Consider the following 27,166-nt stretch of genomic DNA (forward strand, 5'->3'; position numbering starts at 1 on the left):
AGCCATAAAGCCTAGACAGTAAAGGTGAGGGAGGAAGGAGTCTCCTACAGGCACCTGTGAACAACTGAAAAGGGGGCAGAGGTAATAAAATGATGAGTTGGAGGACAAATAGGCAGCCCAGTGAAGATGTAATATAGATTGGCCAAATGTGGATTTCAGGAAATAAGCCTGAAAAGACAGGCTATGGTCTGATTATGAAGAACTTTAAGATGACAAACTGAGGAAGGTATATTTTATTCCCAATGTAACTGGGAGATACAGTAGGTTCCCCAAATCACAGCTTATAGGGCTCAGTAGAGACTCCCAATTTCAGTAGCAAAACCTGGCTGTCCAACACTATTACAATCAAAAGCTATTTTACACACACACACACACACACACACACACACACACACACACACACACACACACTGTAGTCTCTCTTTGTGACCTTGGCTAAGTCATTTCTACTTCTTCTGAATTTCAATTTCCTTCTCTGTATCAACCAATCAACAAGTCTTCACTTAGTGTCTTCTCTATACTGGACACTAAAGATACAAAGTAAGGGCCTGCCCTATAAAATGAGGGGGGCAGATTACACTATCTCTAAAGACTCTTTGAGGTCTAGCCCCTAAGAGCCAGAAACTGAGTCGTCAGCCTTTGTTCAGTCCCTTCCTCATCCTCAAGGTCAGGGCCTCAGAGGTAACTCTGAAGGTGCCTGCCATTCTACAAAGATTTGCCCCTTAGAACCCATGTCCTCTTGAGCCCCAGGAGCAAACCTAGAAATGAGAAAGATGAATGCTAGACCTCAGTTGGACATAGGAAACTGAGGGACAAGTGAGCCAAGGAAGAAGGCAGGGTCCTCTAAGGGTGGCTCGGGTTCCCTTGGGCCGGTGAGGGCAGAAAAAAAGATAGCTCGTGATGGAGTCCTGCTAAGTTGGTAGCCCTTCCCAAGGGTCTGGGCTGGAGAGGATGAGAGTGTCTGTAAAATGCAGACTGGTGTCGGGTGGGCCTGATGGAAGATATGAAGGGAAACGTAGCGGGAAGAACGTCCACACCGTTTACCAACCTGGCAGTTCTAATTTGCCCAGCCGTCACTCATGTTCGGCCTCCCAAACAGTCCATTACAGAAGGGGCTTCCCACCTGGCTTGGTCTGCTTATTCACAGGTCCAAGGGTATGGCCCAAGCACCTAGGATCTGCTCCCTTCTGAGAGCCCTGTGGCCCCAGGGATCCTGGAAGGAAGCCAAGAATACCCAGGCCCTGCCCTCCCCCCCCAAAAAAAACCAGTTCAGAATGACCTTAGCAGTTCATTTGAAGGTCCGGTCTCCAAGTATCCTTTCCTACTTTCCTCAGTAGCAGCTTCCCACCCTAAAGGATAGGTTTACCATGAGGTATTGGGGAAAATGTCCCGAAGTTAGAAGACCCTGGGCCTAATCCTGGGCTCTGCCACTGACACATTCAATGTGTGACCTTGAATAAGTCCCTTGCCCTCTCTAGGTCTCGGGCTCCCCCATGTATAAAATGAGACGGTTAAATGATCTCAAAAATCCTGTCTTATATAACTGTCCAGGCATGAGGGAATAGGTGGTAGCTTCCTGGTAGAAAAGGACAGAGGCAGACAGCCTTAGGATTCTCTCCTGGCCAGAGCCCCATAAAATTGACCACCCCCACCTATGGTTCTCTGCCTTCTCTCCTTTGGGCTCTTCTGTGAGTCCTCACCCAATCTTGGAGCAGGTAGGAATATGGCCCTACAGATCCCTGGACAGTGTCACTAAGCAGCACAAGATTAACCAAATCTGAGGTTTTGGCAAAGAAAGTGCCTGAGATGGGCATTGCCCTGGCCAAATACTTTCTGCCTTCCTCCCCTATTTTCCAACAGCTCCTGGATGTATATGTTTGGGGGTGAGGGAGCCTCATAAGTTTTCCTCCTTCCTCTGGTGACTGGGGGGGAGGGCAAGGAAGAGAGGGAAGAATTTGGCTTTTCTCTTCCTCACATATATACATACAGCCCAGGGAACAGAAGGAGGAAAAGGGAGAAAGGGAAGAGATAGGAAAGAGGGAAGAGCCCAGTGAGTGCATCATCGGGGCCCCAGGTGGTGCCTGGGTACTGAGCCAGCCTGGAGGAGGCAGGGGAAGGGGGGCGGTGATTCAGCCCAGCCCATCTCCCCAGAACTTTGGAACAGCCGTTGCTGCTACATGAACAAATGAAAAGAAACCTTTGGTTCTTCTAGTCTTGAGGGGCAGGGTTGGGGGCTAGAAAATTGGTTTCCTTAGCATTCCTCCCCACATACCCCCAACCCCACCCCAGGATGAGAGAAGGTCCTTCAGTCCTGGGCTCTGATTTCCCTAAACCCCTGAGCAGTTAGGAGGGGCTCCTCTTGGGTTTGTGGCTCCTGGGCCTCAGGCACCTGACCCAGACCTCTGCCCATGTCTCCCCAGACAAGTCACCATTCAAGGTCTGGTCAGGAGGACACAACAGCCCCCATTCTAGCCTGGTCCTGGCAGGGACAGTCACTCCTCAGAGGCCTCTGGGGGGGGAGGGCCTGGCCAGGGTTCAAATCTTGCACTAACCTATTGTAGGGTACTGTAACCTACTGTAACTGTTTCCACACCTGTCCTGTCCCTTCCTGTGAGCCCCTTGAGACTCAAGGCTTCTCAGCTTCTCCCCCCTTCCCCCCCCAAGCCATCCTGGATCCTCAGGAAGCTATGTGGGCATTTTCTCCCACCCTCACCCAGGCCATTCACAGCCCCTCCCACATGATTCCCACTAGTCATCCTTATTCTAAAACTGCACCTCCTTTCCACCCAGACCAGGTTCTTTAGCAGTCCCTTCTGGATATCAGTTTCTTCTATTGGCATCCCCCCCCCCCACTACCCCAAGCAGAGTAATCAGTGAACCAACACTGATCCAATACCATTCACCAACAATCCAACACTCAGATTTCCTTTCACTACCACCACCTGGAGCTCTGGGAATGACCAACATAGGCAGAATAATGCTCCTAAATAGTTCTCTTATCTCATTTTTGATCTGAAGATCTCCAAGCACTTAGCACAAACTACCACCCACCTCCCCATCACACACGCGCGCACGCACACACACACGCACACACACACACAGACACACGGAGATCAAGTTCAAGGTTGTGAAACCATTCATACTTGGGGCAAGAAAAGGTCTCCAGGCTCCCACATCTGCCTGGGTGGGGCCAAAGAACTGCCCGAGCAGGGGGCTACTCATGCCCCACCCATATCTCTGCCTAGGACCATCCAGAAAGAAAGGGCAAGTGATCTGAGAATGAGGGTGAGTTCAGAGCTGGCTCTCAAAGGCAGTGAGGGGGGCTTGTCTCAGCCGTAAACCAGACTAGACAGACAAGATCCCAGACACCAGACAAACGGAACAAGGCCCTCTTTGGGGGCAATGCCCAGCTGGGACCTAGTGTACTACCGCCCCATTTCCAGCCTCTCCCTTCGCCTTCCAACGCCTCCCAGACTAAAAGATTGGGGAGAGAGAGGGGCAAGAAATCTAACGAAGGGTCCCTGGTCCTCTCCCCCTGAGCCTGGTTTCCCTTCCCCCCCTTCCAGAGCTGGGCAATGATGAATGAGGAAAAGGCCCTGCCAATGGCTGGCTCCCTCCCCAGGGCCACCCCTCCCCCCATTCCCCTTCCTGCCAGGAACACTCTGTCTTTAGCTCGGAGAGGAGGGGGCTGGCATTGGGGTGCACTGGCTCTACTCTCCCCCGTATCCTAGGACCTACCTGCACGTCTCCCAGACCCCCAGGTCCTTCCTCTTACCTCGGGAACTCTCCCCGCCTCTCGTTGGCATCAGATCTAGCTACTCTCTGGAGGGCATTTCTGCCCACTGGCCTAAAAGTGCCTGGGGGAGCATGGGAAGACGCCGTGCCAATTAGGCTCACACTGCAGGTGGTTACCTCCCCATCTAGGCGGGGGGGCTGAGGGGGCTCCCCCAATCTGAGAGCCCCCCACCAAGGGTGCCCGCCGCCTCTCCAGATGAGGCCTTTACCCACGGGCACACCTAGGAGACCCTTCCCAAGGGGGAGCGCGTGGTGCTGGGGAGAGGGGAGGTGACAGCCCACGTGGGTCCCTGCGCCCCCCGGGCGCCCGGGGCGCACTCCAGCCCGGAGCCTCCGAGGGTGTGCTCGGCGCTAAGCCTGCTGCGAGCGGCTCAAGTTCCAGAAAGGGGCGCCCGGGCCCCCCGAAAAGAGAGGACGGAGGAGGGAGGGGGGCCACCGCGGCCCGGGCCCCCGGCGGGGGGCGCCAGAGAGCAGCCCCGCGGAGCCGGGGGCGGCCTGGGCCTCTCAAAGTTCCCGGCCGGCCCCCCGCAGGGAGCGCGGCCTGGCCCGGGCCCCGGGCCCCGGCCCCCGGCCCCCCGGCCCCGAGCTGCGGGCCCCGGCCCCCGGCCCCCCGGCCCCCCCGGCCCCCCGGCCCCCGGCCCCGAGCTGCGGCCCCCCGGCCCCCGGCCCCCGGCCCCCGGCCCCCCGGCCCCCCGGCCCCCCGGCCCCCCGGCCCCCGGCCCCGAGCTGCGGCCCCCGGCCCCCCGGCCCCCCCGGCCCCCCGGCCCCCCGGCCCCCGGCCCCCGGCCCCCCGGCCCCCCGGCCCCCCGGCCCCCCGGCCCCCCGGCCCCCCGGCCCCCGGCCCCCCGGCCCCCCCGGCCCCCCGGCCCCCCGGCCCCCGGCCCCCCGGCCCCCGGCCCCCGGCCCCCCGGCCCCCCGGCCCCCGGTCCCCGGCCCCCGGCCCCGGCCCGCCCCGCCGCGCTCCGAGGAGGCTCCGCCGGACGGGCCGGGCCGGGCCCGGGGCCGCGCGCTCACCTGGTCGCCGTCAGGAGCAGTCGGGGGCGGCCCCACGGCGCAGCGCGGCCATCAGGCCGGGGGGGCCGGTCCGGGCGCGGGGGGCTTCTCCTCTCAACCGGAGCCGGGGCGGCGCGGCGCGCCGGAGGCGGGGGGGGGCGCCCCCTGGCCCGGGGCCCGGTAGCCGGCGGGGCAGCCCGAGGAGCCGCGGCCGCCCGGGGCGCCAGCAACTAGTGCCGGGCCGGCCGCGGGCAGCGCCGCCGCCGCCGCCCGCAGCCCCGCGCCCGCGGCGCGCCCGCATGCCTCGGCCCCCGGCCCGCGCCCCCGGCCCGCGCCTCGCCCGCGGCCGCCGCCCGCTCCGCCTCGCGCCCCCCACAGCCGCCGCCGGAGCCGGGCTCCGCTGCCCGCAGCGCGCGCCGGGGCTGAGTGACAGCGCGGGGCGGGCCCACGCGGCTGCGCGAGACGGGGGCGGGGGCGGCGGGGCCGGGCCGCCGCCTGAGTGGCAGCTCTGCGCGGCCCCGGGGCCGGGGGGGCCTCGGGGTGCGCGCGCCGCCCGCAGCCCCCGCCCTCCAGGGGCGCGCCCGCCCCGCGGGGCGCAGGGAGGTGGCGGGGGGCGCCCCGCGGCCGCGGCTCCCCAGGACGCGCCCCCCACCCTGCCCCCCCCGGGAGTGGGCATGTGCCGTGCGGGTGGGCCCTGGTGCGGGCAGAAGTTGGAAGCCCCTGGAGGACGCGAGACCCCGCGGGGACAGCGCCTCCGTGGGCGGGGGGCCCCGCCGGGGACCCCATCCCCAGCCGGACAGCTGCTCCAAGCGGAGCCCGGCCCGCGGGGGCTGCCTCCCGGGGGCTGGCGGCGCGCCCCGAGAGGCCGGCCCGGGGCGGGGGTGCTCCCCGCTGCGGCCAGGCCGGCCGGCCGGGCCCGAGACAAGCAGGGCCATCAGATGGATGTGAGAGGAGGGACTTTGTGGTCTGGGAAGGCGCTGGCCGCGGCCGTCCCGGCGGGAGGGATGGCCGCAGCCTGGCGGGTCGGGGTCAGACCTGACGAGGGGCCACCGTGCCCCAAAGCCGCTGCCATTGCCACTGCCCCCTCCTGCAGGGCCTGCCCTGGCTGCGCCCCGCCGCCGCACCCGCGTCCTAAGTGCATCCACCGCAGGGCAGGGAGAGACCCCCTCGGCTCCACTGCTGAGACTTAAATCAGGGTCCGGGGAAAAGAAGAATCAGGAGGGAGAAGAGTAGGTTCCCCCTTCCCCAAGGCACAACACTACAAGCAGCCTACATGCAGGCCCTAGGCATCAGGAAGGGCATCTGCCATGCGAGTTGCTTGGCCTTGGTCTTCCCTGGGACGACAGAGTCAACCACCTTCGCAGGAGCCCCCCCCCCCCTCTCTCTTCACTGGTCAATGAGGGTGAAACATGTTTCCTGATTCCTAAGTTTAATAGAAAAGAACCTTCATCTTTCACCTTAAAGTATTTTATGAAGCCTGGTGGGGAGGGGGAGGAAGGAAAGGAGAGACTCGAATTCCTTGTCCAGGCTGGTGCCATATATATATGGCTTTGTGTCCCTCACTTCATCCTAGCAAACAAGTACCCCAAGATTCCTTTCCAGCTACATCCTGAACCAGAAAGGTATTGTGGGAAATCTTGGGATCTGTTTTCAGGGATCTCTCAACCCCCACTCCCTCCTGATTATGCCAGCTAGGACCTCCTCCCAGCTTTGGTCCATGAGGCTCTTTGAGGTCCACAGAGAGAAGGTTGTGTGGGGAGAAAGTAAACCCATCAATCTCAGATTCTACTTCCCTCTCCCTCTCTTCCAATAGCCTGTAACTCCAATTTAGATGGGAGTCAGGAGACCTAAGACGGAATCCCAATGTCTACTCTCTGGCTAGATCCTTCCCAGACTGGAGCCTCAGTTCCCTTGTGTCTAAACTAACGGAGTGAGACTAGGTCTTAGGGTCCTCCTGTCTCTGGCACCCAACCCCTCTCTAGCATCCCAGGAGGACAGATTTCTTGGGGTCCTCTTCTAGTCACAGGGGCTGGGGACAGTGAGTCAGTCAATTAGAGATCATCTTCTCAATCCAAGGTGGACAAAGAAAGGAAGCATCACTACTCCTCCATCTATCACTGAGGTTTGAGCACTGATTACCTCTGTTCCCGTTCCTCTTCCCAACAGGGAGTCTGACCTTTTTATCTTCCCCCTCCATACCTTAGGAACCTCTTAGGAAAATAAAATGAGGAATGGAGAATATTAGGAACCTTGGTCAGTCCTGTCCCTAGGACCAGATGTTTGAGCAAGCTCTGAAGACTAGTATGAAGGCTGAGGAAGGAGGGCAGGTACACAACCTTCCACTGGAGAGGGGTCTGAAATTGGTCTCTGCATCTGCCCTTCCCCATACACAGGTACCAACAACCCCCCCCCCCATATGTGTGTATGTATGTTTTTATGCATAGAATAAAAAAATGGGGCCAGTAGCTACCAGAGGGAGGCCATCAACTCTTCATAAATATTCATGGAGATTAATAAACATGAAGATAGGGGGAGAGACTCAGAGATTAAGAGAGACCCTGAGACAAGGAAAGACTCAGAAACTGGGAGAGACCTAAAGATGGGAGATTCTCAGAGGATGGGAGCACTCCCCATCTCCCCTAAACTCCCAGTTCCATGAGTGCCAGTGATAGGGTTTTATATAGCTTGGTATCTCCCTCCAGGCTGAACAAAGAGCTTAGCACTCACACAGTATTTACTAAATGGTAGTTGAATGAATGGAATAAATAAACAAATGAGGAGCTCTAAGACCAGAGAAATGCAGGGAGAGATCTTTCCTGCTTTCTCCTTCCTCCCTCTCCCCACCTAAGTAAACTCTTTGAGAGCAGGTCTTGAGGTATCTTCCTCTGCACTATAGCAGATCCCAAGGCTTTGCATCCAGTAGATACTGAATAAATGGTCGAATGAAGAAATAAATGAATGAGTGAATGACTGGTGAGGAGCAGAAACTGGGACAGGGAGAAGTACCATACTCCAGATGTGACACAGCTGGCTCCTGACCCATTTCCCCCCTTGACCCCCAAGAAAATCTGCTACAGGTGAAGGGAGCTGGCTCATCAGTTCTACACTTCCCATTTCTCTCTTTTGCCCTCCTCTGCCTCTGTTGCCCGACCCATCCTTTTCCTATTCTCCAGCCCTGACCCCTCATTCTCAGACCCCAGGGGAAATGTTATCTTTGGAACAGAGACACCCCTGCCCTTTGCTGGGTATCTAGAAGTTGGATATCCCAAGACTCTTTTGGGGAAAAGAGGCAGTTAGCTTGAAGTCAAAGAAGGGGGGAGGATCTCCAGGCAAACAGCATGGAGAGCTTTGATCAGACCTCAGGAGGGCCTTTCTTGGGAGGGAAACTCTCCTGCAACTCCGCCCTCCCCCCACCTCTTCTCAAGTCCCCTCCCCAGGGAATCCTCAAAGCCATTTAGATGATAAAACCACCCAGGATGACTTGGAGTAATTAAAAATCATTTCCATATTCAAACGCAGCTGATTGAGGCCAAATTGACTTTTCTAATGGCCCATGGGGGAGGAAAAAGAAAGGAGGGGAGAGAACAGAGAAGGGGAGTCAGAATTAGGGTTGAGGGAAGGGCATCCAAATCAGAAGTACAAGTACCCTGGGCCTGGAGCAGAATGGGAGTCAGGAGGACTCTTAGTCCTTTGTTCCAATGTCCTCTGACTCTTTGGGCACAATCTGATTTGACCCTAGCCCTTCAATCCCATAGAGGTAAAAGGGCCCCAAAGTAAATACTTAAGAACAATTTCCTTAATTTCTAACTACCTAGTCCCAACTAGTGGGAGTGGGCAATACCCAGCTGAGGTAAAGGAGAACACTTGGTTTCCCACTGACTTTGACCAGCAGTGCCCCCAGGGCTTCTGCCAGACATGTAGTAACTGGTCCACAAATGTAGCTGAATGAATGGACAGATGAGGAAGGAATAAAAGGGAGGGGAAGGGGAGGAGGGGAGAAAGGTAAGAATAAATTAAGTGAAGAAGACCAGATGTGAAATGGAGTGAATTTTCCCCCAAGGGCTGAAGCACCTAAAGCTTCCATTTCTAGACCCTTCACTTTCCTTTACTCCCCCCCAGGATCCTTCCCTGAAGCCCCAGGCCTGGCCTGGGTTGGTCCTCCTGCCCTGAGGGAGGAGGTCTCTACCATGCTTCATTGCCCTTTAAACAGATTAGAAAGTACTCTCATTTTCTTTCCCATTATTTATTGGGCCTAGGGCCTAGGCAGTTTCCTTCCACAGGGACCTGAATTGATAGGAGGGGGTAAAAGCCTTAACAATCTTCAGCCAGGCTCTTTGCCCTTGCTCTGTCTAGCTCCCTAGACTGATCTCTGCAGCCTTCCTCCCCACCCCACTTCCTCAAGGTCATTTCATCCATGCCCCTGCCTCCACATAGGACCTTACTCCTTTACCTATTCACTGACTTCTCTTGGAAGTTTCCCGGAAAAATTACCTTAACAGACCTTGCCAGATGGAAAGTTTTCCCTTAGTTTAACCTCAGTTCCTAGTTGGGGGGGGGGGGGGATGCTGGGAGTGGGGAAGGGAAAGAAAACCATTAGGAAGAGATTTAAGTACTAAATGCTTGGCCACTGGAGGAAAGAGAGAAAAGAATTCCTATGGCAAGGTAGACCCTATCTCCCCTTCCTATCTATGTTGGGTTAGGGATGGGGATCTGGGACAGTGTCTTCACCCAAACCTGAAAACCCCCAACCCCTTCCTAGCCTGAGCTAAGTAGTTATGACCCATGCTATAGGATGTAGGATTTATGCATCTATTTATTTGTGTGTAGCAGTGTGTCCCTGTGTCTGTTTTTGGGCCTCTGTGGGTCTCCATGCAATTGAATTTGGATCCATTTTCCTGTTTCTGGCTTATCTTCAGCTACCTCTCTCTCTCTCTCTCTCTCTCCCCCCCCCCGTACTGCTACTCTTCCTTTACTGTGTGAAGCACATACATATACACAGAGAGACATTGACATAATACACACACACACACACACACACACACACAGACCCACAAACAAACTTGAGAACATAACACCCTGGTTCATAGAAACAGCACCCTTGTGTCCCTCCCTTCCTCGATCCTCTGCCTCATGGGGATGGGAGAAGGAAAGAGGCAGCTGGGGAGAGCAGGACCCAGGAGTCCTACCTTCCAGCTGAGTAGGCAGAGCTGGGCTGAAGGGGAATTCCCTGGGGGAGCTGGGGCTTAGCGGGCAGTGAGGCAGCCTCCCCTGGGCTCCTGGCCACCTGGATCCCTCCCCAGCCAGGCATCTAGCCAGACAGGCTGGAACTGCAATGGGGGATTTTCATTTCTTGGTTGAGGGTTGAGGAGGAAGAGGCAGGTATGGAGAGGAGGGAGAGAGAAAATGGGAAAGAAAGAAACAAGATTTAGCCAAGAGAAAAGAAAATGGAAGGAGGAGATGATAGGTGTCTCGAAGCATTTGAAAGACTGTCTCATGGAAAAGCGATTGGATTTGCTCAGCTTGGCCTCAGAGGGCAGACCAGGAGCCACCAAGGAAGTGACAAGGAAGGCAAGGTCTCTGCTGTTGCAATTCATGCTCTGGCCTCATGTCTTAGAAGGTAGTGAGCTTCTCAACACACTGCACCCAGGTCCTGACTCCTGGACCTCCGCAGAAATCAAAATCCAATTCCTAGGAAAGTCAGTCCACTCATATTTGGAGCTTCCATCCTAGAGCCCAACCCTAGACATCATATCATGCTTCAGTTTCATGCCCCATCCACAGATGTCAACTCTCCATCTGCCCATCACACTGCCAGTGACCCCCACACCCTCTCCTTCCTTCATCTCCCTAGAACAAAACTCCCTTCTTTGGTGCTCTTCTCTCTTATATGTAGTTTCTGCCATTATTGGAATGTAAACTCCTTGATTTTTCTCCTCATTTTTTAATCTTTTGTGGTTCTAACAATTTAGCAAAGTGTCTGGTTCACAGTAAACATTAAAACGTTTTCTTTTTTCTTTCCACTTGCTTGATTTCCTTCTTTCATTCATCTTATCCTTTTCACCAACAGTTGCAGGGCAGGTCTTCTCAGCCAACCCCCTGCCTCTGATAATCTAACCGCTCCCAGAGAGGACAGTCCAATTCCACCACCACCACCACCACCTACTCTAGGTAGTAAATTAAGTTCTCCATTCCCCCAACTTTTGGTGTCATTGTTTTAGTAACTAGTACTCCCATCAGTTTCTGGGACTATTTTTTCCCCCAAAAGAACCTTAGGACCATTCCATCTCCTGATAATTTCCAGCTATCCCCTAAGTACTACTCTGAACCCTGATCCTCAGGCTCCCATCTCTCTGAGGGGGCCTCACCTCTCAGTGTGCCATCTCCCCCCTCTCCCCTCCCCAGTCCCTCCTCTGGTTCCATCTTCTAGATCCTTGCTCTTCATCTCTTTCCCAATGCTCTCCCTCAGCAGCTTCTCTTCCTCCATCACCTCCTCCCCCAGGGGCTGGGCCTGCACTGAAGCGGCAGAAAACAATTTATTTCCCAGATTACTGATAATCTTCCCCATGACACCTGCTTTATGCCCCCTCCCCCAACACACTTCCCTGGGGCCTAATCCCCTTTAAAGTGGCCCTCTTGGTATTTGTCTAAGATTTGGGGGCAGAATTGAGGGGCTGGAGAAGAGAATAGCATCAAGAAGAGGATAAGATGGGGTAAAGGATGGGAGATTTGGGGAGCACAATATTTGGGTGGAAGAAAGGGGAATTTGGGGAAATTCGGGAGACAAAATGGGTTGTATCTTGGGGAGGGGATTGGATGGAAATGTCTCAGGTCCAGTGCAAGTTCATAGAACTGGCTCAACTGAACCCCAAAAGGATTGAGGGAGAACCTGAAAAGCAGGACCCTTTCCAAACAGTATTTCCTGAACCCTGCTGAGCTCTAACCCTCTATCTCAATAATGGACCCTACTTTTTCCTTCTCCCTTTCAAAAAGGGAATGAGAAATACCCAGGGTCATGGGGCAGAAGGGAGATGGGGAGGTGGGGAGGAATGAGTGGGGTTTGACTATGGATATATAGATCTATTTATCTTTATCTAAATCTATATATATATATATGTGTGTGTGTGTGTGTATGTATGCATTTATCTATATAGATATAGATATAAGTATTCCAGGGATGGCAGGCTGGTCTCTTGGCCTGGAAAATTCAGCCCCCCCCCCCCCAAAAAAAAATAAAAATAAAAATAAAAAAATACTTTTACCCTCTGCCCAGACTGAATGTGGGAACGACCATACACCAGGAATAGAAAGCCCAAACTCAGCCCTAGAGATCACAGAGACAGCAAAAGATGAGAGGGGGTGGGATGGGGAGAGCCCCAAACCTTCCTGGAGGGTCCCTGAAAGGGAGGGACCGAAGGCAGGAATCTCTAGGATCTTGGGTCAAACTATGCAGTGGTGAAAGGTAGCGGTTGGGGTGTGTTTGGGGCACCTGGAGCGTACTCCCCAATGGTGTCCTGGGGGTGGCGAACACTGAGCTCACCGCAAGAGTGCGTGGGTGTGTGCGTCAGTGTGGGGAGTGTGTGTGACAGAGTGGGTGTGCTCGCAGTGTTTGTGGCAGGTTGATCTGCGTGGCTGATGCTCTGGTTCTGCCCGACGTTCCTGGCATCTGCAGCTGGGGGGGGTCTCCTCTCTCTAATCTTAACCCCCTCTCCAAGGAAGGACCCTTTCCCTTCTTTCTCATCACCCACTCTCCCCTCCCCCCCTCCACCCCCTGCCAGGAGTCATCTCCTTAATAGATTCTCTGCCCTTTTTCCAAACCGCATCCTAAATCCCCTCCCTCCTCCTACCCAACTCTGCCACCCCACCACCCGCCTCATCTCCCCTATTCTCCTCCATCCTGACCTATCCCCTCTCTCTCTCTCTCCCTGGGGCTCAGAGAGGGACCCAAGGTCATCCAGTGGGAGAGATGGGGCCTCCAAGAGCTCCCAGACCCGTAGCCTTAGCCAGCAGCCATGCCAGCTTCTTCCTAGCGCGCACCCCCTCCCCTCATCTGTTCACACAGAACTGACCACAGGACCGGTTCGAGCCTGGCTGCAGTCACGGATACACATGGCCACAGACACACACGTGGTCAGCCAGAGACACAGACCCCAGGAGCTGATCCTGCAGTCAACACACCAGGGAAGCCCCCCCCTCCCAGAGCTGCTTTCCAAAGGTCGCCCCTGGAATGAATTTTAATTTCCGATCTGGGCAGCCTGCGGTAATTAGACAGGATGAAACGTGGTGATTCCGGCTAGAGCAGCTGGGGATCCGAGGCTGGCCGACTGGGCCCAGTGAGCAAAGGGAGAATTTGAATTTCAAAGGCAGCTGTGTGAGTGTTTGGGGAAGAAGGAGCTCTATTTCCCATCCCCCAGCCCACCAAGGCCAGAGCGCCCCATCAGATAGCAACCTGATCCACTGGGCATCCTCTTTATCCTGTCCATGTTATGTGGCACCGGGGCAGGGAGCGGTGGGAGAAGGGGAGCCTCTTCCCCATGGGCCAGTGAGGTCAGGGACCCGTGAACAGAGTTTTAAATCCTTACAGATGTGGGAAACCAAGATACTTAACCTGTCCTGATCCAACTTCATCCTGGCACTAACCCTTGGACCATCCTGCCTGTTTGGGGATGGGAGTCTATGGCAGGAAATCTTGGGTTATCTGGAATCTAGGCAAGACAAGTGCAGTTGGGAGAGGTCCTAGGTGGCCAGGTCAAATCTAGCATGGAAGCTGAGGAGTGAGGGGCCAGGTCCCACTCTGGTGCACCCACTCCCCTCCCTGCCCTCCCAAATGGGCACTCGGGGAGCCAACAGCCGGAGAGGATGGGCTGTTAGGCAGGGAGCTGCCATCCTCCATCGGGCACAACCCATTTCACGCTCCCAGGGTCTCTGGGGGGAAGGAGGCGGGAAGTCATCTGTCTTCGATAATGGGGCTCTCACATGCTTGATGCTTTCACAGGACAGAAACCACTGGGGACACAGGCTAGAGTCCAGGAAGGACTTCCCACTGGTGATTCGGACCAGTTAATCAAGATGTCCAAGCTGGAGGGCCTTCACAGTGAGACCACAGCTTGGTAGATTGGAAAGGGCTAGATTTAGACCTGGGCTCAAAAAGTAGCTCTGTCTCTTTGCCATCTGGGTGAACTTGGACCAGTCATTTGGCCTCTATGGGCCTGGGGAGCCTTATCAATAAAATGAGAGGATTGGTTCTAAATCTATGACTGTCAAGCAGGAGAGACTTTGTATCGTAGTTTCAGAGGCCTCTTAGAACACAGGATGTCAGAGTTGAGGGGACCTTTAGAATACAGGATGTCAGAACTGGGAGGGAACCTTAGAACACAGGATGTCAGACCTGGGAGGTACCTCAGAACACAGAATGTCAGAGCTGGAAGGACCCTTGGAGCACAGGCAGCATGAAGGAGGATGTCAGCCTTGGAACATAGACTGTCATAGTAGGAGGAATCTTAGGACATGGAATGCTAGATCCCAAAATTAGAATGTTGGAGCTAGAGGGAATTATCCAGTCTAATAATATTAACTGGCATTTATTTAACACCAAGTGCTAAACACTTTACAAATATTACCTCACTTGATTCTCACAACAACCCTGGGGCTGGGGAAACAAGGCAAAGGGAAGGTAAATGATTTGCCCAAAGTCACATAGTTAGAAGAGTGAAGCAAAAGTTGATCTCTGGTTTTCCTGCCTCCAGACTCAACATTCTATCTATGCCTTCAACTAACTGCCTTATTGTAGAGATGGGAAAAGTGAGACAGACAGGGAGAGAGACTAGACCAAGGTCATACGGTGAGGAAATGGCAGAACTGGCCCCAGGTCCCAGGTGGGTCTCCAGATTCCAGGTCCGAGGCTCTTTCCAGGCTATATTCTGCCCAAGACTAGTTAGATATTACACAGGCCATCCTAACAAGAAATTTATCCCTTCTTCCATAGTGGCCATAGCTCGAGACAGAGAGATAGTTGTTTGAGGAAGAGTTGAGAGAGCATGGAAGCTTTGAATAAATAATGTCTGCCTCTGGGCCTGTCCTCATTGCCTCTCACCTCCAAGAACAGAAGAGGCCTTAAGAAAGAGTTAAAGCTATGGACCGGTAGGACTGGTAGGGGTCAGAAAGAGACCTACCCAGCACATTCACATAACAGGGTCATCCAAGGCAAGGTAGTGGGAGATAGTATCCCAACTATGAGGAAGGACTAAGGTACAAAGATGGGAAATCAAGAGGCAAGCACCTTTTATTTACTAGGAAAGAAAAATTCCATTTGGTTGGTGTCTACAGTGCATGGTAGGCAGCGAGGTAGCACAATGAGTAGAGTGCCTGGTCTGGAGTCAGGAATTCATCTTCCTGAGATCTAATTCATCCCCAGACACTTATTAGCTGTGTGACCCTGGGCAGGTCTGCCTCAGTTTCCTTATCTGTAAAATGACCTGGAGAAGGAAATGGCAAATCATTGAAGTTTCTTTGCCAAGGAAACTCCAAATGGGGTCACAAAGAGTTGGACACAACTAAAATTCCTCAACATTAACAAGAAGATTGCCTGGAAGAGGATTATATGAAATGAAACTAGAAAGGGAGATGATAGCGGATTTATAATGCCATCATTCATTCAGAGTTCCAACCTCACTCTGAGGCTCCATAGGGAGACACTGAGCACTTCTGAGCAACAGAGAGTGTCTTCCAGGACCATAACTACTTAAGAAAGCTTATTCCAGCAGCCTGTGAAGGCTGGTTTGGAAGGGGGAAAGAGTAGAGGTAGGAGGAACTATTAAGATAGCTGTTACGATTGTCCAGGTGGGTGGTAAGGAGGTACCAGGGCAGGGGCTGTGGGAGAGAAGTAGGAGGATACTGATGCTGGAGACCTGGAGGAAGAAGAATCAACTGAACTTGGCAATTCATTAGAAGAGAGAGAGGAAAAGGGGGGGGGCAGTCAGAGATGACTTCAGAGTTTTGGCTGGATAATGGGACCATGAACAGAACAACTGTAAACAGAAAACAATTTAAAGGGGAAAGTGATGGATTAGAATTCAGTGATGTTGCAGGAGAGAGAGGCTAAAGTGGGCCCTGGGGTCAACTCCCTGAGTTCAAATCTGGCCTCAGACATTTACTAACTATGTGACCTTGGATCACTTAACCCTGTTTGCCTCAGTTTCCTTTATAAAATGATAGGGATAGACTTAATAATCTCTGAGGTTCTTTCTACTTCTAAATGTATCCAATGAACTATAAAATGAGGGGACTGGACCAAAAAAATTTGGGATCTTTCAATTTTTTCACATATGTTCCTATGATCACAGAGTGAAATCAAATTGATTTCAAAATGAAATCATTGATTTGTGGTTTAGGGGTCTTAGGTGACCTTGGAGAGAGCATTTTCAGTAGAGTGGTGGGAGTAGAAGAAGATTGCAGGGGGTAGAAGAGTGAACCTGTGATAAGGAAGTAGAGCCAGTGGGTGGAAGTAATTCTTTTTGGATGTTTTGGCTATAAAAGGAAAGAGAGAGAAGGAAGAGGACAGGTTAAGGGAGTATAGGATTGAAGGGGGACCAAAGGAGGTGTGATGAGATTGAAAAGGAGAGGTGAACTATGGAAGGAGGCAGGGAGAGAGAGGAAAATTAAAGGCACACAGAGAGATGGGGGCTTAGAGAAGCCCTCTTTCTCAAAGACCCCAAGGGAAAATTCAGAGAGATATGTCATTCCAATCAGATTGAGAGTGAAAGGGACAGAGGCAGGAGCTAGTCAGGGGATTGAGGAAAAACTTAAAAAATTTAGATCTGGAAAAGGTTTCAGAGATAGAGAAGTTACAATCATACAGTGGATGGAGCACCAGGCCCAAAGTGAGGAAGATCTGTGTTCAAATGAAGCCTCAGATATTTACTAGCTCTATGACATTGGGCAAGTCATTTAACCTTTGTCTGTTTCAGTTTTCTGTAAAATGGGGATGATAAAAGTACAATTTATCTCTTCAGTTTCTTTCTTGTTTATTTTTGGTTGGATTTATCAAGTTCTGAAAGGCAACAGTTGAGATCCTCTCACTAGTATAGTTTTTCTCTCTAGTTCTTCCTGTAACTCACTTAGCTTCTCTTCCAGGGATGCTGTAAGATAAAATAAAATAATAAATAAATTTAAATAAATAAATAAAATAGAGCACTTAACATAGAAAGTATTATATAATGTTAGCTGCTGCTGCTGCTGCTGCTACTACTACTACTGTTTCTTACTGTTCTGTCAAATGTTTTACCATTTCCTTCTCCAGCTCATTTGCTTATTTGAAGCAAACAGGGTTAAGTGACTTGTCCAGGGTCACACAGTTAGTAAGTTTTTGAAGTTGGATTTCAACTCAGTTCTATCCACTTTGCTTGTCACCCAGTACATTTTATAATAGAGACAATTAAGACCAGGGAAAATAAACATATTGCTCAAGGTCACATGGATGGTAAATCTATTAATCAGGTTTTAACCTAGTTGCCCTAACTACAAATTCAACTGTCTTCCTCCTTGATGGGTTGAAATTCAAGGTATGACTCCAGGTATGACCACAAAGATCTTACTAAAATGGTACCAGACAGATCTGTAGCAGGATGTTCTCTAGGCCCCTCAGAAGAGTAGAGGATGAGGGGGCAAGCTTTGTCAGGAGACTAATCAAAGATGAGTTCATGGCTTCAGGCAGAGTAGGAAAGCAAATGAAGCCAGTTCAAGAGATGGGCAGGGATTTTGTCTAGTTGGAGGAGACCTCAACTTGAAAAAAGAATTGTATCTTCCCCCACAACCTGGAGTCTTCTTTCCTCAAACCAAGAACTCTCTGAGGGCAGGGAATGAGTCTCCTCTTTCTTCTGTCTTCCCTCCTAAAGCTGAATACCCTTCTGCTATAGCTCTTCTCTTCTAGCTCCAAGGGAGATAAGGGTCCCTGCTAATTACGTTAGGATTTTGTGTCAATTAGCAGACAATTACACGGGTAAATTGGTGCTTAATTTGGAAGCAATAAATACATCTCCATTGGCACAGAGATCCAATTCCCCCAACCTATCAGCCCAGACCCACCATGGAGCCCCCTCATGAGGTCCCTAGGAGAAGTTTATGTACAGAGCTCCATTGGAATTTGTCCCAAAGTATGAATGATCCTTCAGGATGTCTGTGACCTGGAGTCAATCAATATGTCTTTACTGACTTCCTCATTTATTCAAATCTGAGTTCTAGGTAACTAGGTAACTGCCAATAAAAATTCTTTCTTGGGGAGGATGTGACATGGATAATGGTCTGGTGTGGTCTAGACTTTGAGAGCCAATGGGATGTGAAGGAAGAGAATCTGGAACTGAAAATAAAAAATATAATTGACCATAGGAGAAGCAGGGAAGTCATCAGTCATCAGAAAAAGATGCCAATTTGCAGAGGCATGACCTGTGTCAGACAGAGGTGTGACCATGGGTGTGTGCATGCTCCTTCCAATGAGTATATAATCTGCTCCCACAAGTTCTCTGAGAATCTATTCTATAACCTCACTGACCATAACTCGAGAGAGTGTACTTTTTTTTTCATTTAATTTGCTATGGATAATTTAACATCTTTTGCTGTGGAAGGGGAAAAGCTACAAGAGGAAGTAGGCTTTGAAGGAGGAAGGGAATTTCAAGGGGGAAGAACCCAGTAAGACTGGAATGAAGAAAGGAAAATGTGAAGCAGGACAGGTAATAGGCTAACTAGGTGAAATGGTTGACCTATATTAAGAAGCTGTAGGAAATAAGGATGAATAATATGAAATTAATTGGAATAGAGCCTTGAATGCTAGGTTCAGGAAGTTAGATTTCCCCTCTCCCACTTCATGAGCAATGCAAACCATTCCATATGACTCATATCACTTTTCTTATCACAAGCTGATCATTCATTGAGAGCTGGGAGGAACCTCTGAACTCACCTAGTCCACTCCCTTTATTTTACAGAGATTCAGAAAAATTACTTATCCAAGATCACAGAGATATTAAGTAGCTAAATTGAGATTTGAACCCAGGTCCTCTGCTTTTTCCACTATGTTGTTCAAGAGAGACCTTCACAAATTCACACACAATAATAATATCAAAGATCAGGCCTATGAGAAAAGGAGGGGTTGGGGGCCTTCTTACCCCCTAATGCTTAGGAAGAAGGGATAAACATCAGCCTCCTAACAGAATCACAAAAGGTCAGAGCAGACCAAGAGTCCCTTCTGGTCACCTGCCTCCAGGAAGACCTCCAGGGAGTGCAGCTCATTTGACTTTGGAAAGGCACAAGCCATTAGAAAGGTCATAGTTGGGTTTTTCCCTGAAAATTTGCCTCTCTGCATCTTGCACCACATTGTATCTAATTCTCTCCCGTGGGATCAAACAGAACCAGTCTAATTCCTCTTTCGCAGGACAACCCTTCAAGGACTAGAAGACATATCAAGGCTTTGATTCTCCTGGCTATCCATTCATAGTTCTTCCAGAACATCTTTAGACAGGGTAAGATTACCAAGCCTTTCATCATCCTTGTGTAATCCAAGTCAACAAACAATGATTGAGATCTACTGTGTTCAGGACACTATCCTAGGTGCTGGGGGTGCAAAGATACAAAAAACTAAAAACAGTCTCTGACTTAAGTTTTCACTCTTCTGCCAGATAGGGAGGGAGGATTAAACATGATCACTGAAAAGTAAATAAAAAAAGCATACTAACGCCAATTGATTGCAAGAGAAAACGAGAATTAAGGAAGGGAAATCAATAAGGAAAGGTTTTGTATGAGGAAGTAGCACCTGAAGGTTTTGAAGGAAGCTAAGGATTCTGCAAGGGGAGGTGAAGAGGGGTCATAGGATCCATCAATTTTGAACTGGGAGGGATCTCAGAGGCCATCAAAGTTCAACCAATGAGTAAACTAAGGCTTATGAAAACTGTGACTTGCCTAAGGTCATATAAGTAGTGTCAGAAGAAGGACTTGAACCCATGACTCTGGAGCTGAAGCTCTCTCCATTCCACCACACTGTTTACCTAGTATAGTCTAGGCTTAGAGGAGCCCCTTTGGAAAGAAAGGTATGGAAGATGATGAAGGAGCAGTTAATTTGAAAAGAATAGAAAAATTCTCCCCCTTATCAATGTCTTTCCTAAAAGTTGACCCTCAGAACTGAACACAGCTCTTTGGATGGGACCCAACCAGAGCAAAGGACAGTGGGACTCTTGCCTCTGAGGTTCTGAACACTTTCTTTCTTTTTCTAAATTTCTTTTTTACTTTTTTCTAATTACATGGAGAGATAGTATTCAGCATTCATCCTTTTGCAAGCTTTTGATTTCCACATTTTTCTATCATCCTCTCTTTGCTCCCCCTCCCCATGGCATCAAGCAATCTGATACACATTGTACATTTTAACATTTTCCCACATTAGTCATGTTGTGAAAGAAGAATTAGAACTAAGTGGAAAACCCATGAGAAAGAAAGGAAAAACATGAAAGAAGTTTTAAAAAGTGAATGTAGTATTCTTTGCTCTGCATTCAGACTCCATAGCTTTTTTTCCTCTGGAGGTGGATAGTATTTTCCATAACAGGTCTTTCAGGATTCCTTGATCATAGAACTACTGAGAGGAGCTATGTCCATCAGAGTTGATCATCTCACAATGCTGCTGTTAATGCGTATAGTGTTCTCCTGGTTCTACTCACTTCACTCGGCATCAATTCATGTAAGTCTTTCCAGATTTTTATGAAGTCTACTTGTTCATGATTTCTTACAGAGCAATAGAACTCCATCGTATTCATATATCATGACTTGTTCAATCACTCCCCAATTGATGAGAATCCCCTCAATCTCAATTCTTTGCCACTACAAAAAAAAAGCTGTTATATATATTTTTGTACATGTGAATCTTTCCTCCCTTTTTATGATCTCTTTGGGAGATAGACCTAGTAGTGTTATTTGCTGGATCAGATCACAGGGTATGTCCTCTAGGCATAGTTCCAAATTGCTCTCCAGAATGGTTGAAGCAGTTCATAACTCCACCAACAATGCATTAATGTCCCAGTTTTTTCCACATTCTCTCCAATATAGATCATTGTATTTTTTCTGTCATTTTAGCCAGTTTGATAGGTGTGAAGTAGTATGTCAGAGATGTTTTAATTTGCATTTAATCAATAATGATTTGGAGTATTTTTTTATATGATTATAGATAGTTTTAATCTCTTCATCTGAAAACTTGTCTGACCATATCCTTTGACCAATTAGCAGTTGGAGAATGACTTGTATTCCTATAAATTTGACTCCGTTTTCTCTATATTTTAGAAATGTGGACCCTGTATTTCTTACTGCAGTCTAGGATCAAACTGGTTTTGGGGTTGTTTTGTTTTTGGCTGACACACCACCAGCTGTTGCACTGAAGTTGCAACTTGTACTCACAATATTGTTTTTAAGGGGAACTGAGGCAGGATCTTAGAGGAGCAAGGAGCCTCAATATGAATCAAGAGTAGCCCAGAAGGCTAACCAGTCCTGATTCTTCAAACATCTAGAATTTCATGATACAGGCTATTTCCTCTACAGAGGCAGATCCCAGACTCTCCATGCATTCTTAGTACTTTACTGAGCTACTCTGACATTTAAACACATTACCATTGGTCAATCCGCCATGGCAACCTTGGGTTCTATTAGGAGAGGCACATTGGCTAAGGTTAGGGAGGGCACTATATTTTAGGAAGGCCATGAATGAGTCCATTAATAGTTGAGAGGAGAAGACCATGATGGAAGGTTAATTAGGTGTTTAGCCTGGAGAAGACAAGACTGAGGAGGGGCAGTGATAATTTCCTTCAAGTATATGAAGGATTGTCATAGGAAAGGGGGAGATCAAATTTATTCTGTTTAACCTCATAGGGCAGAACAAGGATCAAGGTCTCCTCCTCTCAACTATAATTGAAAGAGTTGACCAATAATAACAGAGTTGAGATTTGAACCTGTGTCTTCCTGACTCCAAATCTCTTTGTTCTATTTACTGCCCTATGTGCTGTCTCACTGAGAAGAGAATCACCCCTTGCCCCAGAATGATTAAACAACTTTGCTGCTTCTTTTTCTACTCCCCAAGGGTTCCCTTTCCTGGTCCTTGGACATCACCAACCAGAACACACATCTCATTGAGATGCAAACTGCCCCTCTGCCTAGATCAAGGCCCAAGAGAATAATTATATCATTTTACAGATGAGGAAACTGAGGCCCAGGGAAGCTAACAACTCATCTGAGATTGCACAGAGATTAAATCATGAGGGAGCTTTGAAGTCAGGTCCCATGACTCCATAGTTAGTATTCTTTCCCCAGTGTCAGACTGTCTTTCATATAGTATCCTCCTCAAAGAGGTATAAGGCTGACCCACAAGGATCATAGAGCTCAATCTGTTTGAGTCCTTGAGGCCCTGAAAGAGAAATGGGGGGTAGTTTTCTGGAGGGCAGGGTCAGAGCAGAAGGAAAGAGGGAAGCTGAGCCAAAAGAGAAGCAGTCCTGGGCTTGGAGGCAGCCCGAGAGCATTCTTTTGTTGTTGTTTCAATTCAACAAACACCCATTAGACACTAAGAACTGAAAATATAGAAACCAAAAAGAACCTGCAAACCAGTGTGTCCTCAAGGAGTTTAGTACCCTGTTGAGGGAGGTGCATGCCTATGTGGCTATTTGTCCTCCATTCTCAAATAGGACCGTGACATTGATTTGGAAGGTGATGTCAAGACTTGAAAGTGAATTGGATTTCAGTGAGGGTGTAAAGTCACCAGCCTCATTCTCCCCTCCCGAGCCATCTGGGTCCAATCACTGTTGTTTTATTCTCAAAGAGGACAGTGACTTTCAGGGAAGTAATGTTGTGACAAGTACACAAGTTGGATTTGAGTGAGGGGGCTGCGGTGCGAAGTCACCAGCCTCACTTTCTCCTCCAGAATCATCTGGGTCCATTGGCTAGAAATGGATCAGGATGACTGGAGATGTCCCTGAATGCGAGGCAATCAGGGTTAAATGACTGCCCAAGGTCACACAGCTACGGTCAGTTTGAACTCAGGTCTTCCTGACTTCCAGGATTGGTGCTCTAGTCACTGCATCATCATCTAACTCTCTCTCTCTCTCTCTCTCTCTCTCTCTCTCTCTCTCTCTCTCTCTCTCTCACACACACACACACACACACACACACACGTGTGTGTATATGTATATGTAATATATATATATATATATAAACACTATGTACACAATTATTATCTCATTTGATTTTGATCCTCACAACAACCTTGGGACCAGATGTAATTTAGTATCCCCATTTTACAGATGAGCAAACTGAGACAAAGAGGTTAAGTTATTTGCCCAGGATCACACAGCTAGTAGGTGTTGGAGTTGAATTTGAACTCAGGTCTTCCCGACTCCATGCCAATCCCTCTATTCACTGAACCGCTAGAATACAAGATAATTTAAAGGGAGAGGAAGACGATAGACAACCATGGGCATCTGGGAAGGCTTCATGGAGTCAGTAGCCACTGAACTGAGTGGAGGATTCTTCGTCAAGAAAAGTACACAGAATGAACTGGTGCAAATTGGCTGGGGCTCCTTTTCTTAGTCTGTAATGAGAGGATAATGATGCCTTTGAGGACTGTAGGAAATAATGGGTGTGAAAGTGCTTTGTAAACTATAAAGCCTTGGGCAATGTTAACGGCTACCGACCCCCTGGCGATCCCCAAAGGAGGTGATGCTGGGAGCTGAGACAGAGACAGGAAAACAAGGGAAGGAAGACCTGAAACAGCCTCCTCCTGATCGTTTTGTTTTCGTTCAAGGTACCCCCTTCCCATCCTTCCGATTGCACTGGGTCCTGCCTAATAATCATGTTCCCTCCCATGCCTAGGTAGCTGCCTCATCTTGTTCTTCTAGTCCCTCAACATATCTACAGGTCCTCCCCACCTCTCCCCTGCATTGTTGCAGTAGCTTTCTATTCGGTTTTCCTGCATCTGCTCTCTTCCCTTTCCAAATCATCCTTCACTGGGTGACCAAAGTCATTCTGCTAACACCCAGGTCTAACTGTTTCATTACTCAAGAATCTTCAGTGGCTCCCTATTACCTCTAGAATAAAACACAAACTCTATGTTTGATAAAGAGCTGAACCTGGAGTCAGGAAGACCTGAGTTCAAATCCAACCTTAGAGACGTATTATTATTGACCTTGGACAAGTCACTTAACTTCTATCTGCTCAGTTTATTCATCTGTAAAACTGGGTTAATAATAGCCTCCTACCTTGAAGTTGTGTTTAACACAGTGTCTGGCATATTTGTAGTTGTTCAATCATTTTAGTCATGTATGACTCTTTATGATACTTTTGGGGGAGTTCTCTTGGCAAAGATCATGGAGAGATTTGCCATTTTCCTCTTCCAGTTCATTTTACAGATTAAAAATACTGAGGTAAAAAAGGTTAAGTGACTTGCCTAGGGTCACACAGCTAGTAAATGTTGAAGTCACATTTGAACTCCAATCTTCCTGACTCCAAGTCTGGTACTCTGTGCCATCTAGCTCCCCGCCACACACACTATATCCAGGACCATATCTAGTTGTACTAATTCATATCTGGCCCCTGGACCCAGCTGGCTTAGCACAGCCCCCTTCACTCAAATCCAGTTCATTTGCATGACATGGTAGCACCTCCCTGATATCGTGGTCCTCTTTGAGAACAGACAAACAACAACATGGTAGCTGCTATATACATGCTAACATTTATTTATTTGTCTATTTATTCATTCATCCATTCATTTATTATTATTATTATTACTAAAACCCCAATATGGCTCCAGTCTATATTCCCAAGTTGCCCCTCATATGCTTCAAAGACAGCCAAACAGACCTATTTGTTGTTCCCTCATATACCACATACAATCTCTTACCTGTGCACCTTTGCCTAGGCTGAACCTCATGCCTGAAATGTCCTCACTCCTATATTCCACTATTTAGAATCCTGGGTTCCCTTCAAGACTCAGCTCGTGTCACCTCCCCCTAGTTATTAATCTTCCCCTTTCCAATGACTTCGTATTTATTTTGTCTTTGTCAATGAATCAATCCAATGTTTGCTGTATCTAAATCCTGGAATATATCCTTCATTTAACTATCTGTATACGATTTCCTTTGTATGTATTTCTTTGCATGTTCTCTCTCCTGCTAGACTGTAAGATTGTTAGATCTTTTGTATCCTCATCTCTTAGCATGATGCCTTAATAAACGTTTATTAATTAATCATCTGTGAATATGTTATATTTCTTTCCTGCAAAATGTAAGTTCCTTGAGGGAAGAAACTATATCAGGTTTTTTTGGTATTTTTGTGATAAACAGCCCAGTGTTTGAAACAATTTTTGGTCAGTCAACAAGCATCTTTTAAGGTCTTACAATGTGGCAGTCACTGTGCTAATTGCTGGGAATATCCAGTGTAAGGAAACAATACAGGTCCTGTCCTCAAGGAGCATACATTCTAATTTGGGAGTTAACATACTATTAAGTGCATTCTTGTAACAGCCAGGTTTCAAAGTAGTTAGAGTACTGGGCCTGGAGTCAAGAAGGATCATCCCGAGTTCAAATCTAGCCTCAGATACTAGCTGGGTGACCTTGGGCAAATCATTTCACCCTATTTGCCTCCATTTCCTCCTCTATAAAATGAACTAGAGAAGGAAATTACAAGTTTGTTAAGAAAATCCCAAATGGGGCCAGAGAGAATAGATACAACTGAAAAACAGCTGTGCAACAGCAACAATGACTGCATACATACAAGATACGAAAAGAGTAAATAGGAGGGAACCTAAAAGGGAGATGGAATAACAGCTGGAAAGAACAGGACAGGATTCCACTTGTAGAAGGTGGAATTTAAACTAAAACTTGAAGGAAGCAGGGAAACTTGGAAGCAGGAACTGTAATTTAATTGTTTTAAGAAAGTTTCCAGAGAGGAGAATTTCTCAGGACACTAAGGTTCAGAGATTTACCCAGGGTCACCCAACCAGCATGTGACAAAGGCAGAATTTAAACGTAGCTCTTCTTAGCTAGAAGGACGATTCTATTCACTTCACCATTCTACCTCTTCATGTCGTATTTTCAAAGAGTTTTAATACTCTATATTCTGTCTCTCACTCAGTACCAATTAGGTGATCCATAAATGTTTATTGATTGATTAATGCACTGGCTGAAAGTCTAGCTAGAGACGAGGCCAGGCCCAGGTGGAGTCTGCAGGTTCTCAGAAAGGGGCAGAGGGCAGGTTTCCTTCTCTCACCTGGGGTCCATTACTCATGTTAATTATAAAAAAGAAAAGGAATCCTCAACATGCTCAGAGTCCTAACAACTGTATTATCAGGCTGAAGATATTCAGAGAAATTGGGTTTGCATGGCTTGGATTGTGTCCTGAGCCCAGGATAGGAGGGAGCAAACTTTAGGGGAGATAGAGAAAGGTTTTCTTTCTATAGAAGCACCATAATTACTTCAGGATTGGGTTCATTATTTTATGGAGATAGGCACCAGAATTCTGATGTTGACCTTGATTTCACATCACTACTTTTCTGAGCCCTATTTGACTGCTAAAGTAATCACTATTTAGGGCAAGTCATATATACCCTCACCATGTGCCTCAGTTTCCCCAACTATTAAATGAAGGATCAGTAAAATGATCCCTAAACTCCCTTCCAATCTCCCCAATCCAGGTCACGTTCTTGATCATCTGTGAGGGGATGTGAAGTGAAGTAGAGAGAGAGAGAGAGAGAGAGAGAGAGAGAGAGAGAGAGAGAGAGAGAGAGAAGTCCTTACTTAGAACACAAGATTCCTCCTCCTTTGGCCTTTTCCCAGACTGGGGCAAATTTCATAAAATTTGCTTCAGATTGGAAGAGTCTCCAAAGGTCATCTAATCGAACCCCTCCCCAAGCAAAAATCCTCTCTACAATACTCTCAGTTGGTTGTCCAAATTCTGCTTGAAGGTCAGATCTATAACTTAGGCAGGGCAGTTGGGAGCTTGATCCAAGGTACTAAAATAGGAGGATGCTAACAAAATTTTCAGGCATAGATTTAGGGGTAGAACCAGGAATGTTAGAAATCATTTAGTCCAATCCCTTTGTTTTACAAGACAGGGAACTGGTCCAGAGAGGTAAGTGATTTGTAAGTACATGATATGCCTGGATCATACAAGGGGCACCTGGACTCCAAAATAGGGCGGGGATTGATACAAGATCCTCTGACGAGATCCAGCCTCCTCACTTAGTGCCTAATTTGCAAGAATAATTCATTCAAACAGGAAGCTACCAGATGGCAGGGCTGGTTCTTGCCCTGCTCCCATTCCCTCACCCACCACCCAGTACAGGGAGGTAATTATAGTCATATACAGAATGCCT

At 48.9% G+C, this 27,166-nt stretch overlaps 1 protein-coding gene across 9 annotated transcripts in view; it reads right to left on the reverse strand.

Moving 5' to 3' along the window:
* ADGRB2 (adhesion G protein-coupled receptor B2) overlaps positions 1-4,921 on the reverse strand; it is a 70,458-nt gene extending 65,537 nt beyond the window's left edge. For 7 of the 9 annotated variants that reach the window (XM_074217674.1, XM_074217673.1, XM_074217675.1 and 4 more), the window contains exon 1: positions 4,810-4,920. The gene's annotated coding sequence lies outside the window, so the exon portion shown is untranslated. Of the gene's footprint in view, positions 1-4,809 lie in introns of all 9 variants that reach the window. The other 2 variants (XM_074217669.1, XM_074217668.1) reach the window with 1 other exon arrangement.
* Between the last annotated feature and the right edge of the window lie 22,245 nt (positions 4,922-27,166).

This window comes from Macrotis lagotis, chromosome 1 (genome assembly GCF_037893015.1).
Source record: "Macrotis lagotis isolate mMagLag1 chromosome 1, bilby.v1.9.chrom.fasta, whole genome shotgun sequence".
Taxonomy (NCBI): Eukaryota; Metazoa; Chordata; class Mammalia; order Peramelemorphia; family Peramelidae; genus Macrotis; species Macrotis lagotis.